Source organism: Eulemur rufifrons, chromosome 1 (genome assembly GCF_041146395.1).
Source record: "Eulemur rufifrons isolate Redbay chromosome 1, OSU_ERuf_1, whole genome shotgun sequence".
Lineage (NCBI taxonomy): Eukaryota > Metazoa > Chordata > Mammalia > Primates > Lemuridae > Eulemur > Eulemur rufifrons.
The window spans coordinates 93,810,300-93,825,271 of NC_090983.1; the positions used below are offsets into that span (position 1 = coordinate 93,810,300).

Consider the following 14,972-nt stretch of genomic DNA (forward strand, 5'->3'; position numbering starts at 1 on the left):
TCTATTTTGAAATGCTTTTTTTTCTAGGCTGATCATATTAAGCACTAGAAGACTCTTTTATCAATCAGATTTATAGATGTGCGCAATTAAGGTGACCATATTTCTTGGTTTATTCTTTCATCCTGTTGTGGTTTCATCAGGCATGTATAGTTCTTGGGTCTCATATTTGTCATGTGTAAGTCTGTTACTGAAAGTGACATTTACTTCTATTGAAAGATTCTTGGGTAATTATCCAATCATGAATTTATGCATCTTTATTTTGAAGACTAGCTCTGTGACTATACATCAGTTGTTCTATTTTTCTGTGTTTCATAGTCTTCATTTGTTAGGAGAGAATATTACCTGCCTGAAATAGGATGTTTAGCATTAAATGAGAATGTTGGTAAAGTGCCTGTTTATGTGTCTGACTCATACTATGCATTTAGAAAGGTTGACTTTCTTCTATTGCTTATGACCTAGTTAATCTATTCTCTAGTTTCAGAAATGTTTTCTTGGAGTCATATTATTTTTGAAATTCCACAAAATAGCAATCTACTAATTGTTTTATATGTATATATCATATTAGGTCATTAAATATGAAATGTCCAATTTCGTAGTTTATTGTATCTCAAACAGGAAGCAGTACAATTAATCAAAGCATGCTCCTGAACTATCCACACTGTTTTGCCATCATAACGGTAGCTTGTTTATACTAGTAACGAAGAAGCCTGGAGAGCAAGTGGCAATGAAATTGCAAAAGGCATTTTCCACAGCTTGTTGAGAATTGAGTATTTTTCCTTGCAGGAAGTGGTCCCAAAGCCTGGAAGAAGTGGTAGTCAGTTGGTGCAAGGTCTGGTGAATATGGTAAATGACAGAGAGTTTCCAAGTCCAGCTTCTATAGTTTGAGCAGTGCTGTTTGTGCAACATGTGTTCGAGCATTGTCTTGCAAGAGGATTGGCCTGTCTCTGTTGATCAATCTCTGATGCTTAATCACAGGCATCATCATCATTTTGTCCAGTTGGTTGCAGTAGACATATGCTGTAATTGACTGACCAGGTTTCATGAAGCTGTAATGGATAATACCAGCACTAACCACCAGACAGACACCATTAACTTTTTTTTAATGATTATCTGGTTTTGGACTGTTTTGGCACTTCATCTTTATCCTACCATTGTGCCGAACACTTGCAATTGACAGAAAGAATCCATTTTCACACAGAACAAAGCAGTGTAGAAATGGTTTGCCCTCACGTTGTGGCAGCAAAGAAAGTCATGCTTCCAGACGATGTCTCTTCTGACACTCATTTAGTTCATGTGAAACCCATCTATCCAGCTTCTTTACCTTGCCAGTTTGTTTCAAGTGGTCTAGTATTGTTGGAATAGTAACTTCAAATCTTGCTGCTAATTCACTTGTAGGTTGACATGGATTTGCTTCCACTACAGCTTTCATCATCTGCCTTGGTCTCAAGTTGCCCATGTGGTTCATTTTCAAGATTAAAATCACCAGAATGGAACTTCTCAAACCATTGATGTACTGTGTGTTCATTAGCCACATTCTTCCCAAACACTTAATTGATATTTCAAGCTGTCTGTGCTGCATTGGTTCCATGAGGGAACTTATATTGAAAAATAATACCAATTTTTGACTTATTCATGGTTTCACAAAAGTTGCTCTAAAAAAAATTTGAAATAATCACAAGCCAAAACATGAGTTTGAAAGACTGAGGATGTACCTTCACAATAAAAATAAAACAAGGTGTCAAAATGAAAAGTCAGAGATATCAGCTGTTAAACTCAGTACTTAAAGAAATTGGACATTTCATACTTAATATCCTAGTAAATTTTTTTTCCACCCATGTATTCTTGTACATGTACTGTTTACAAAACCCAGTTTCTTAGCAGTGTTAATTAAAATTACATATATACAGAAGTTGTAAAAATGCCAGTTTATTCTTAAAAAGTAAAGAGAAAACAATTGTCATGTATTACTTTTTTGAGAATTAGGTATTTTTTTTAATCCTGGCAATAGTACAGTAAATTGTAGTTATTCATGTACATCATTTAATGATTATTGAGTGCCTAATATACATTGTGGAAAAAAATAATTCAGAAAATAGTTACAAGCCATTAAATTACGACATATATGTTAGATTTTATTTAGATTCTTCAGCTTAGTCACCCTTCTCTGGAAATTATGTGTAGATTTTATTGGTTTTTTATTATAATATGTGTGATACATGTTATAGTGTGCAGTGCACAAATCTTCATTATACATCTCAATTTTTCCCCCTTAAGGAACATGATTACAGTATATTAACAAATTCTGTGGCATAAGCATTTTCAGAAGCTTCAGTAAAAGTATTAAATATGAAATATAAGAGTAATATGGCCAGGTGTGGTGGCTCACACCTGTAATCCTAGCGCTTATGAGGTGGAGGCGGGAGGACTGCTTGAGGCCAGGGATTTGAGACCAGCCTGAGCAAGAGCAAGACCCCATCTCTACAAAAAAAATAGAAAATTTAGCTGGGTGTGGCACGTGCCTGTAGTCTCAGCTACTTGGGAGGCTGAGGCAAGAGGATCGCATGAACCCAGGAGTTTGGGGTTGCAGTGAGCTATGATGATGCCATCACACTCTAGCCAGGGTGACAGAGCGAGACCCCGTTTCAAATAGATAAATAATAAATACAAAAATACATAAGCGGAATATGTATATTCCCCTCCCCACTCATAAAAAAACCCCCAAAACCAAAAACCCAACCAAGAACCAAGGAAGTCCTGATATGTAGTGTGAGAATCTGGGGCACTGCGGCCTCACAAGACTCATGGGGCATCCTAATGCTGCAGCTCCATGTAATTGGTGGAGAAGAGCCCGTAACTGACCTTGTACACCTGTGCCACCAGCTGTCATTGATCGTTTAAATGCTAGTGATGATGCTGTCTAAGTCAAAAGGAGATTTCATCACTGCCCGCAGCCTGACAGAGGACTGTGGCTATGATCCCTGGATCATTCTCATAGTCATCATAGGTATTTTCCTCTGCTTGATAGTGACCTGGGGCCTCTGTGGGTGGGCCAGACCTCTCAGTAGTTGATAGCCTCCATGCTGTACTCAGGCTGTGGTGCATGGGGCTGTCACTCACAGGGCCTTTAGCTTGGCTCTGCCTTGAACAGAGCTGGGTCCTCCTCCCCTCAGCTGGCTGGGCAGTGGGGGAAGCAGGGGAAGTTGGCTCTGGTTTGCTCCTCTAACTTCCTCCTGGCCCCTTCCTGCTTCTGTCTCTCCTTAGCCCTTAGCTGGTCTCTGCTTCTGTCTTCTGTCTATCCTCCTGTTCTTTCTCCTTAGTGAGGTTTTCAAAGTTAGCTTTTCTTTTTTTTTCCCCCTGAGACAAGAGTCTCACTCTGTTGCCCAGGCTAGAGTGCCGTGGCGTCAGTCTAGCTCATAGCAACCTCAAACTCCTGGGCTCAGGCAATCCTCCTGTCTCAGCCTCCCGAGTAGCTGGGACTACAGGCATGTGCCACCATTCCCAGCTAATTTTTTTTCTATTTGTAGTTGCCTGGCTAATTTCTTTCTATTTTTAGTAGAGACAGGGTCTCATTTTTGCTGAGGCTGGTCTCAAACTCCTGACCTCAAGCAGTCCTCCCGCCTTGACCTTCCAAAGTGCTAGGATTACAGGCGTGAGCCACCACACCGGGCCTGAAAGTTAGCTGTGATGTTACTTGTTTTGCCAGTCACAGCTTCAGTAGGTGCCATCTTCTGGTAAACAGGACAACTTGGAATGTCTTCAAATGTCAGTGCATTCTTACCCATCTGATCCTTTTGCACCCCATATTTTCCACCAAATCCTTTGGAGTAGTCTTTTTGGGATTCACGCAGCTGCAGTTTCTCCTGGTGATCCAGCCAAGGGCACATTTGTCTTGTTTGTCTGCACACCGAAATTTCCTCCAAACCCTTTCACGTAGTCATTCTGGTACTTGTGCTTCTCTGTTTTGCCTTGATAACTCCAAGCTGACAGCTCTCTTGTTCTCTTTGCCACCAAAACCTTTGTATTAATCTCTCCACAACTGATGCTTCTCTGCCTTACCCTGGTAGTCAAAGCTAACAATGCACTTGTCTACCCAGTTGTCCTGCATGCCATATTTGCTGTCAGAGCCATTTAAGTAGTCTTTCTGGGAGGCGTGCTTCTCAATCTTCCCCTGGTATTTAAAGCCTACAGCTGACTTATCCATTCTGTATAGTTCTATCCCAAATTTCCCAACGTAGCTATAGGAGGTTTTTGGTCCTGTTTCAGGTTCCTTCTCTTTAAGGGTCTGATGTTCTTGAAAGCATTTTCTCAACTTGTATATGTCCAGGTGCTCCTGGTGCCCAGAACCTTGCATGGTTTTGGCACCCCATCTTTGTTCTTCTTCACTCACGTCATTCACACAATCGAGGTTGGTCTCCCAGTAGTCTGCTCCCCCATCATCCTGGGTGGTGGACATGGCGTGCGTGGCCTGCTGAAACTTTCTACGTCTTACTTTCCAGTTGAAGATAAAAGGCTGCTCACAAAACTCTAAAACAGTAATCTAACCAGGAATTTCCAGACATTTGGGAATGAGTCCATCCAAGACCCACCAGTGCAGAGGATCAGGCATCTGTTGGAATATCTAGGTGATCAAAATATAAGAAACAGAAAACCCCAAATCACTTTCTGGTGATTTGGGACACACCTAGAAGGAGGTATGGTTGCAAATTTAGAGCCTTCCTACTAGCTACAGCTGCTATGTCACAGCATTTCCACTGACCTGATTGCAAAACCTCCTCTTAGGTGTGAGCTGGGCCAGATCCTGAGCTGCACCCCCACCCCCATCCCTTCCTAGCCCACACCAAGCCCCTCAGAACCTCCATACCTTCCTCCTTGGATCCACACTCCCTATGTCCCTCTCATACCCTCATCCCTTTCTCTGTGCCCTAGAATCCCAGCCCCCTCTTCTAGGACCCCTGAACCCATAAGGCCTAGTGTTCCCCCACCACCGCCTGCCCTCCACTTCCCCATCTGGCCCTTCTCCTAACCTTCCAACTCAATGAATCTTTGTATATACACCTGTGGCACCACCAGCAGATTAAGGCATTGAATATTTCTCTCACCAAAAAAGATTCCCTTGTGCTTCTTTAAGTACAATCATGTATCACTTAAGGGCATATGTTAGGCAATTTTGTTGTTGTGCAAACATCATGGAATGTACTTATACAGACTTAGATGGTTTAGCCTACTATTTACCTAGGCTTTAGCCTATTGCTCCTAGGCTACAAACCTTTACAGCATGTTACAGTACTGGATACTGTAGGCAACTGTAACACAATGGTAAGTATTTTTATATGTAAACATATCTAAATATAGAAAAGGCACAGTAAAAATATGTATTATAATCTTTGAGATCACTGTCATATATGTGGTCCATCATTGACCGAAATATCGTTGTACAGCTCATTATTGTATTTATTATTCCATTTTATCTCCTTTATTTACTTTTTTTGTTAACCATTAATAGCATTATTTTAGTGACTACTTTAGAAATTACAAAATATGTGCTTAAAAAAGTCTGCCTTTAGTTAGTACTTCTCATATGTTCCCCGAAAATGCAAAACCTTAAAAACAGTTTAAATCCATTTATGTGCCTCCTCTTTTCTGCTATTGTTTGTATGTATTTTTATCCACCCCCCCACCATATGTTATAAGCCCTATAGGACCTTGTTGTTATTGCTTTAAATAGTTAAGAGTCTTTTATATTTACCCATGTATCTACTTTTTTTTGGAGCTATTCATTTCTTGCATATCCATGCTAACCTCTAGGTTCATCTCCCTTCATCCTAAAGAACTTTTGTATTATTTCTTGAAATAAAGTGTGCAGACAATAGATTCTCCTGGCCTTTTCATAGTCTGAAAAATGTCTTTGGTTATTCCTTATGTTTTAGAGGATACTTTTGCTCGGTATAGAAGTCTATGTTGAAAGATTTTTTTTTTTTTTCTTTCAGTAGTTTAAAGATGTCATTTCATTGGCTTTTGTAATTTCTCTTGAGATATCATCTTTCATTCTTGTTAATGGTCTCCTGAAGGACAAGGGTTGTGTTCTTTCTTCTCTGACCATTTTGAAGATTTTCTCTTTCATTTTTGTTCATTTGTATATGATATACTTACATACAGTTTTGTGTTTGTATTTGTTTGCATTTACCCTGCTTTGATGTTCCCTGAGCTTCTTGAATCTGTAGGTTGATGTCTTAATAATTTGAAAACATCTCATCCTTTAGTGATTCAAGTATTACTTCTGTCCCATTTTCTTTTCTGTTGGTGTAGTTTCTAGTTACATATATTCTAGAACATTTGCATTCCATCCAGTGTATGTTCTGTTCCTAATTTCTTTCTGTTTCAGTTTCTTTAAGTTTGTTAATTCTGTTTTTTTTTTTTTTGCTATACCTTGTCTGCTGTAAAACCCATCCAATGAGTTCTTGTATTTCATGTATTTTATTGTTCAGTTCTAGAATGTCTGTATGACCATTTTTATAGATTCTAAGTTTAATAGCTCATATTTGTATCCATTTTCTCTATTTTTCCTCTATTTAATAAGTTAACCAGTTATTTTGAAGCCCTTGTCTACTAACACTACTATTTATATCATCCCTAAGCCTGTTTTTATTTTTTATTTTTTTTTTTGAGATGGAGTCTTGCTCTGTCACCTGGGCTAGAGTGCAGTGGCATCTTCATAGGTCACTGCAACCTCAAACTCCTGGGCTCAAGCAATCCTCCTGCCTCAGCCTCCCAAGTACCTGGGATTACAGGTGTGCACCACCACACCCGGCTAATTTTTATATTTTTAGTAGAGACGGGGTCTCGCTCTTGCTCATGCTGATCTCGAACTCCTGGCCTCAAGGGATCCTCCCTCCTCAGCCTCCCAGAGTGCTAGGATTACAGGCATGAGCCACCACACCTGGCCTAAGCCTGTTTTTATTAACTGCTTTGTCTCTTGATTATCAATTACTTTTCCCTTTTCATATATCTACTAATTTTTGATTGTATATCAAGAAGTGTGAGTGAAATATAAACAGCCAAGTATGGCCCATTAGCCAAATCTAGCCTGCTGGCTATTATTGCATGGCCTATAGCTAAAATTAACTTTTTACCTTTTTGAAGATTTGTTTGTTTGTTTGTTTTTAAAGAGAATGTGCAATGGAGACTGTATGTGTCCCTCAAAGTCAAAATATTTACTTTCTAGTCCTTTACAGGAAGGTTTGCTAACCTATATCTTAGAAGCTCTTGGATAGTTGCTCCCTCTAAATAGTATTGAATTTATTAGGCCGGACGCGGTGGCTCACGCCTGTAATCCTAGCACTCTGGGAGGCCGAGGTGGGCGGATCGTTTGAGCTCAGGAGTTCGAGACCAGCCTGAGCAAGAGCGAGACCCCACCTCTACTAAAAATACAAAGAAATTATATGGACAGCTAAAAATATATATAGAAAAAATTAGCCGGGCATGGTGGTGCATGCCTGTAGTCCCAGCTACTCGGGAGGCTGAGACAGGAGGATCGCTTGAGCTCAGGAGTTTGAGGTTGCTGTGAGCTAGGCTGACGCCACGGCACTCACTCTAGCCTGGGCAACAGAGTGAGACTCTGTCTCAAAAAAAAAAAAAAAAAAAAAAAAAATTTATTATAGCATGCAGTTAAATACCTACTGGATCACTTTGATCTTATGGAGGCTTAGTTTTAGTCTTTTTAAGGTAGATCTATTTCAACTTTGTTCTTATTCCTAGGGCACAGATTGCCTAAGATCTAAACTAAGTGCCTAAGGTGTTCATTAAGATCTCTCTCCTCTAACTGAGCCTGGACTCCATCTTGTCAGAATTGCACAACCTCTGAAATCTCCATTTAACTGGCAGCTATTTCCTTCTAGGGATTCTAACCATGTGCGTGCACATCCTATGAGGCAGATGAGGACCACAGAGAATTTTTATATAGTTTTTTGTAGCTTTTTCTCTTCGACTTTTTCCTTTCTAATGACCTGTCCTCAGAACTCAGCCATGTTAGCAGCCCCAAATATTAATTTTAGTTTTCTCATCCTAGCAAGACTGCTATTCTCTCCTTGGGCTCTATTTCTCTATACCATGGTTTGGAAAATGCCCTCGAGGAGAAAGCCAGCATGAAACTTGATTCATCTGGCTCTTTTCTCCCAAGGATCATAGCCCTGTGTTAGTTGGTGTCTATTGCCTGCAAATTTTTTTTAAATATCTATAAATTTGACCAGCTTTTACAGATGTTTGTAGCAGGGGGGTATTTAATACCAGCTAGTCTCTCTGATCAGAACCAAAAATCCCGATTATTTTTAAAATGTAAAAATATATATCATTATATCATAGTGGATTTTGATTTGAAACATATGACGTAGTACTTGCTGTGTTTTTTGATTCATTGTTCACTTGACCCACATAACTGAGCCAAATAGAAGGACTCAGATCTCAGTTGATAATGATAAATGTTCACTTGGCTTGTGAGAGAAGGAAAAAAAGGAATATTGATAAATGTATGTATCTTATAAAATTAAAATAATTTGAGATATATTGATTTGATGAGGGGAATGAAATGGCACCTGCTTTGCAAAGATGGGGCCCTGAACAACTGGGCCAATTGGTTTGATATTTTGGAAAATTTTAACTCACAAGTCGTCTGCCACATTTGAGATGCCCCTTAACCCTAGTTGAGCTGGGTTCAGCTGTAGTCAGAGAAACTTCTTTCCTTGGCTGATAAAATATTAATGCTTACTTATTCAGTATTAACATTTTTATGTTTGTTGCTTACATAACCAGCATCTTAAAACTATTTTAGCCCACATTCTTTGTTTCTCTACCATATTCACAGTGTGTTTCAAATACTTAGCTTTTAATGCACTTCCTGATGACTTTATATTCTTTAAGGGGATAATCATTTAAGTATTTTTGCCATCATAATGCTTTTTTGTATTGTACCAAATATAAGGGCAATGATTGCCATGATTGATTTGATTAAACTAGATGGTTGGCTTGGGGCCTACTTTTTCTTTTTTGTTCTGTGTGTGTCTCTCCTGAAGTTTAATAGCATGCCCTTCTCAGATAGATGTGATTTGTTTTTTGGGAAAGGATATATGACATAGCTCTGTTTCCCTACTAGAACTTGCAAACAAACTTTCAGTTTTCATTGGAATGATGTTGGTGACTACAGAAAGAGATACAGTTACCACATAAGGAAGCTACATGACTGACTCTTTGCTGCTCTACTGCCTGTCCTCCTCTCCTGGGTCATTCTCTGTCCTCAGTGGATTTACGAATCCCCCTGAGGAAGCCCTGGTGCCCATTCTGGCCCTCGGCACAGAGGTTGGTGTTGGTTGTGCTCTGCTGATCACAATACTCTAAAGAGGAAATTACTTCTCAACTTTGTACACATTAAGAATGTTTATTCCTAGCTCAAATTAAACAGTTCAGTACTTATATATTGGAAATTTGGTTTTATATTAAAGGCAGCATCCATTTAACCTTGTTTGAGTCTTTGTTATTATTTAACATTCTTTTCAGTTAGACTTAAAACAATTATGCTTCCGAATGTTTAAAATAAAACAAAGCTGGACTTGTGTTTATATGTGCATTGTATGCACACATATAGCAAGATTACTCACTTGTAAAAATCTTTATCTTGAAACTCTTTTCTCCTCTTTGGGATATCAGTATGGTAATAGATCTTCCTCTTAAATGTCATTCCTAGGAACATTTTGTGACTCTGTTTTTCCATTCAGTTTGAATTCTATACATAATTTTTAATGTATCAGTTTGTTTAGTTTCCACAAAGAAAAGTGACAGCTGTAATAGATGAGGAATTAGTAACATTATGACAAACATTTTTCTGAATGTGCAGACATTTCCTTTTAATTATTCTTTTGATTTATGATAAACTTCAGAGCTTATAGTTTTGGTTATTTCTTTTGCAGTTATCTAATTTTTTATATGAAAGAAATCTGGAGGTAGGTAGACACTTAATACATTGAATAGGTACTTAATTTTAGCACTAGGTTAATTTACAACTTTGGATTCACTGTATATATTTTTTTATATCACTTACTTTGAATCACTATGAGATTCAAAAATGAGAGGACCTTCATTTTTCTTCAGGAATACCTCATGCGGGAATTGTCACTAGTCCTGCAAAGAATTGCATAGTTCTGGCCCTAGATTCTGGGTATCACAGACAAATTCTAGGATATCTTCATAGATCTGGTCCTGGATTCTAGGAAATCTAGGTATCATAGACAGATAATTTAAGCATATAGTGCCAGTCAAAATTAAATACTTTTGATTAATTGATATGGGAAGCATTATGGTGCAGGGAGACAGCATAGTATAGTGAAAAGTGCTTGGCCTTTGGGATCTGAAAGACTAGATTTGCATTGTTGATTTACTTGATCTGTGGCATTGTTCCACTTACTTGACCTTTTGGCCTTAATTTCCTTGTATATGAAGTAGAAATAATACTATTTACTAAGTTATTAGGATTAACAGGATTAAATAAATGTATATAAAAGGGATTCTAGTAGGTATTCTATTAATAGAAATGTAACTTCCCTTCTTGCCATTTTTTTTTTTTTTTAAATCTTCTTTTCACTCCTTCCTCTTTAATTATCTGGAGTTAACCAAAATGCAAAGTTTAGAGGGCAGTGTCCACTAGTCTGCCCTTAGCTTCTGATACCAATTGCATGTTTGGTATCAAAAGCACCCTGAAGTTTGATAATTTGCTAGGACTGACAAAACTCATTGAAGGCTGGTTTACTCATGGTTATGGTTTATTACAGTGAAAGGATACAGATTAAAATCAGCCAAGGGAAGAGAACTGTATGGGAAGAATCCAAGAGGAGTCTAAATGGAGAGCTTTTAGTCTCCTCCCTATCAAGTTGTGGATAATATTACCTCCTCCTCGCCACCATGTGTGACCATATACAGCGTATTACCAGCTAGGGAAGGCCTTCCAAGCCTTTGTTGTTCAGACTTTTTATGGGAGCTCCATCAAATACTACTCACATGACTGACCTTTAGTCTCCATTCTCTCCTAGAGGTTAGGCTAATCTGTTTAGTTTCAGATTCCTCCACAGGTTGGAACTGATATGACTTGGCCCAAAGTTCCCATCATAAATCAAATTTTAGATTGTCTAGTGGCCAAAGCCTCCAGGCAAACAAAAACCTCCTATAAGGTAGAACATTCCAGGGGGCTAGAGGTCACCTTTCAGTAGCAGAGGGAGAAGGCCAGACCTTTCTTTGGATAAGGTTATTTCTTCACTATACATTAGAACTGGTTTTTTGTTTGTGGTAGATGATTAAATTATTCAGTGTTTAATATTTTAGCTTTTGGCCGGGCGCGGTGGCTCACGCCTGTAATCCTAGCACTCTGGGAGGCTGAGGTGGGTGGATCGCTCGAGGTCAGGAGTTCAGGACCAGCCTGAACAAGAGTGAGACCCCGTCTCTACTAAAAATAGAAAGAAATTATCTGGCCAACTAAAATATATATATAGAAAAAATTAGCCGGGCATAGTGGCGCATGCCTGTAGTCCCAGCTACTCGGGAGGCTGAGGCAGTAGGATCGCTTAAGCCCAGGAGTTTGAGATTGCTGTGAGCTAAACTGACGCCACGGCACTCACTCTAGCCCGGGCAACAGAGTGAGACTCTGTCTCAAAAAAAAAAAAAAAAAAAATATTTTAGCTTTTAATTTTTATAGAAGTGATAACATGATTTTAAATAGTCTTAAAAGGCCAACTATGACAAAACTTGTAATGAAATGCTCTCACTATTCTTAGTGCTAGTCTCCAAATACATTTGGAGATATCCTTTAGGCAGTTATCCTCATATTTCTATGCTGATTTATATTTTCTGTTTTGGACACTATCTGCTGACTTCCTGGTATGCAAGATGAGGATTAATATTCATAATCCATTTCATATCCTCACCCTTCTCCCAAAATTCTTATGTCATTACTTTCAGTTAAATCAACCAGTCTACGTACCTACCTGCTTATCTACCTGTCATCTGTCTCTCATTTGTCTTCTAGTAAAAAAAAAAAAACTTGGAAATAACAGTGGCTTAATGAGATAAAGTTCATTTTTCTCTCACAGAAACGAAATCCAGAGGTTAGTATTCCAGGGTTGGGATAGCATCCTTACAGTTATTAGGGAAGCAGTCTTCCTGTTTTTCCTTCACCTTTCTTAGATCATGTTTATATATAAAAATCACTCATGATCCAAGAACACTTTTAGAGTTCTAGCAATCATGTTGGTTTCCAGGGAGGTAGTAGGGGATGATGGCGATGCAAAAAGGGCACATGCCAGTTTCTTTCCCAGGCTCAAGGATCCTTCCTAGAGGTTCTAACCTGCAGCTTCTGGTTATATCTTATTGGCCAGAATCTAGTGTCATGTTCTCATTTGAGCTGCTAATCTAGGTATTTTAGATATTCTCATTATAACCGCAAATAATATTGGCATTTTATTTAAAGAAATAAAGAGAAAATGGATATGGAGTAGGTAGGTAGCCGTTTCTGCCTTAATCAGTGTCACTGTTTACATTTTTATTTATTTATTTATTTATTTATTTATTTTTGAGGCAGAGTCTTGCATTGTTGCCCTGGCTAGACTGAGTGCCGTGGCGTCAGCCTAGCTCACAGCAACCTCAAACTCCTGGGCTTAAGCGATCCTACTGCCTCAGCCTCCCGAGTAGCTGGGACTACAGGCATGTGCCACCATGCCCAGCTAATTTTTTTTCTATATATATTTTAGTTGGCCAGATAATTTCTTTCTATTTTTAGTAGAGACGGGGGTCTCACTCTTGCTCAGGCTGGTCTCGAACTCCTGACCTCGAGTGATCCACCCGCCTCAGCCTCCCAGAGTGCTAGGATTACAGGCGTGAGCCACCGCACCCAGCACATTTTTATGATTATGCAAGTTATTCACTGCTAAGCCAAGTAGTGTACTATGATTATATTTTGCTCTTCTGGGAATTATTCATTGCCTCTTTTTTTTTTTTAATATGCTTAGTTTTCTTTCTGTATTTTTTTTAGTTTTTGTCTTTTCAAATTATATATGTATTTCAGTTAAAGAATCAAATAGTTCTACCTGTGTTAAAAGGTTTTTTACAAAATAGCAGCAGTTTTCTGCCTCTCCCTGTATTGTACTTCAGCCAGCTTAATTCTTTGTAGTAGATTTCTTTTGGAATTTACCTGTATATCTCTATGGACCATGTTTGTATTACTGCTACTTAATTTTTAAGTTTTAGACATTATTTATCAATTTTCCATTAAGAAAGACAAGAATTTAGTTCGTTTTTATCCCTAATCCTCCTTACCATCTCACCATATAATTGATTTGTATAATGTGGTTATATTAGTATTCTGTGTGTACATTATTATGTTTGTGTAAATGTTATTCACAGCTGAGCCAAATAGCATGTCATACTTACTATTTTCTTTTGTCTAAAACTTTTTGGTTTTCATAGAGCTAGTAATTTTTTCTCCCTTCTTTCTCTGTTTTGCTTAGTTTCGTGTGTGTGTGTGTGTGTGTGTGTGTGTATAATTATCCCCAAACTCTTTAATAATTGTATGAATCTTCTCTTAATGTATTCTTCACATCAGATATTTTATCAAGTTCACCTTCTTAGAGAAATCTAAGAATCCTCTGAGGTGCTCTTTTCTGTACTGGTTGCCCTGTACACTTAGTGCGCAGCTAGACTCATTTATTGTCATTCATCCTGGGGATTCCTTTTATTTCTCTCATGTATTAGAATTTCCTATTTCCCACCTGTCTTAGTCTGTTCCTGCTGTTATAATAAAATACTTTAAGTAATTTATAAGCAGCATAAATTTATTACTCACAGTCATGGAGGCTGGGACGTCTAAAATCTAGGTGCTGGCAGGTTTGGTGTCTTATGAGGAGCTGGTCTGTGCTTTCAAGATGGTGCCTGGTTGCTGTGCTCTCACATGACAAAAGAGATGGAAAGATCGAAGGGGCTAGCTAGTTTCCTGGAGGCGCCTCCCCCCTCCCCCTCTTTTTTGAGACAGGGTTTCGCTCTGTTGTCCGGCCTAGAGTGCAGTAGTATCATCATAGCTCACAGCAACCTGAAACTCCTAGGCTCAGGTGATTCTTCTGCTTCAGCCTCACGATTAGCTGGGACTACCGGCTCATGCCACTACATCCAGCTAAGTTTTCTATTTTTTGTAGAGGCAGTGTCTTGCTGTGTTGCTGGGGCTGGCCTTGAACTCCTGGCCTCAAGTGATCCTCCTGCTTTGGCCTCCTAAAATGGTAGTATTACAGGTGTAAGCCACCACACCCAGCCTCCTCAAGCCCTTTTATAAGGTACTCATTCCATCCATGAGGATGGAGCCATCATGACTTAATTACTTCCTCAGAGGCCCCGTCTTTTAATATCACCTTGGAATTTAAGTTCCAACATAGGAATTTTGGAGAGACACATACGTTCAAACCATGGTACCATCGCTTCTTTTTTTTAAGTTTATTTGATTTGCTAGAGCACATTCTCCAAAAGATTTCTGATAAAAAGATGCATGGAAGGTAAATTTTTGTTTTCATACTATATTTCTGAAAATGTCTTAAATTTTACCCTTGCACTTAATTGGGTAGAGAATTTTAGATTGAAAATAATCTCTCAGAATTTTGAAAATATAACCTTCTGATATTCCTCCTATAAGGAATCTGATACCATCCAAATTCCTGGTCTTTTATACATGATGTATTGTTTCTAGACATTTTAAGGATGTTTTCTTTTTCACATTTTTTTGCTGTTTGGAAAGTTCACGTAGGTTGTTCATGAAATCCCCCAGTTTCCAATATGACACTCTTTCCCTCTCCTCCACTTTGCCTAGTGTCCCTAGATTTGAAGCCACTTCAGTTTATGTTGGAATACTTCAGGGGAGGTTTAATCACCTAGCTCTAATGGATGATATTGAAAACTGA

At 38.6% G+C, this 14,972-nt stretch overlaps 1 protein-coding gene and 1 pseudogene across 1 annotated transcript in view; one reads left to right on the plus strand and one right to left on the minus strand.

The window, feature by feature from the left end:
- The window catches only part of PTPN4 (protein tyrosine phosphatase non-receptor type 4), a 187,462-nt gene that overhangs the window by 44,053 nt on the left and 128,437 nt on the right, over positions 1-14,972 (plus strand). The window lies entirely within an intron of this gene.
- LOC138380858 (src substrate cortactin pseudogene) lies at positions 2,923-4,962 on the minus strand (annotated as a pseudogene).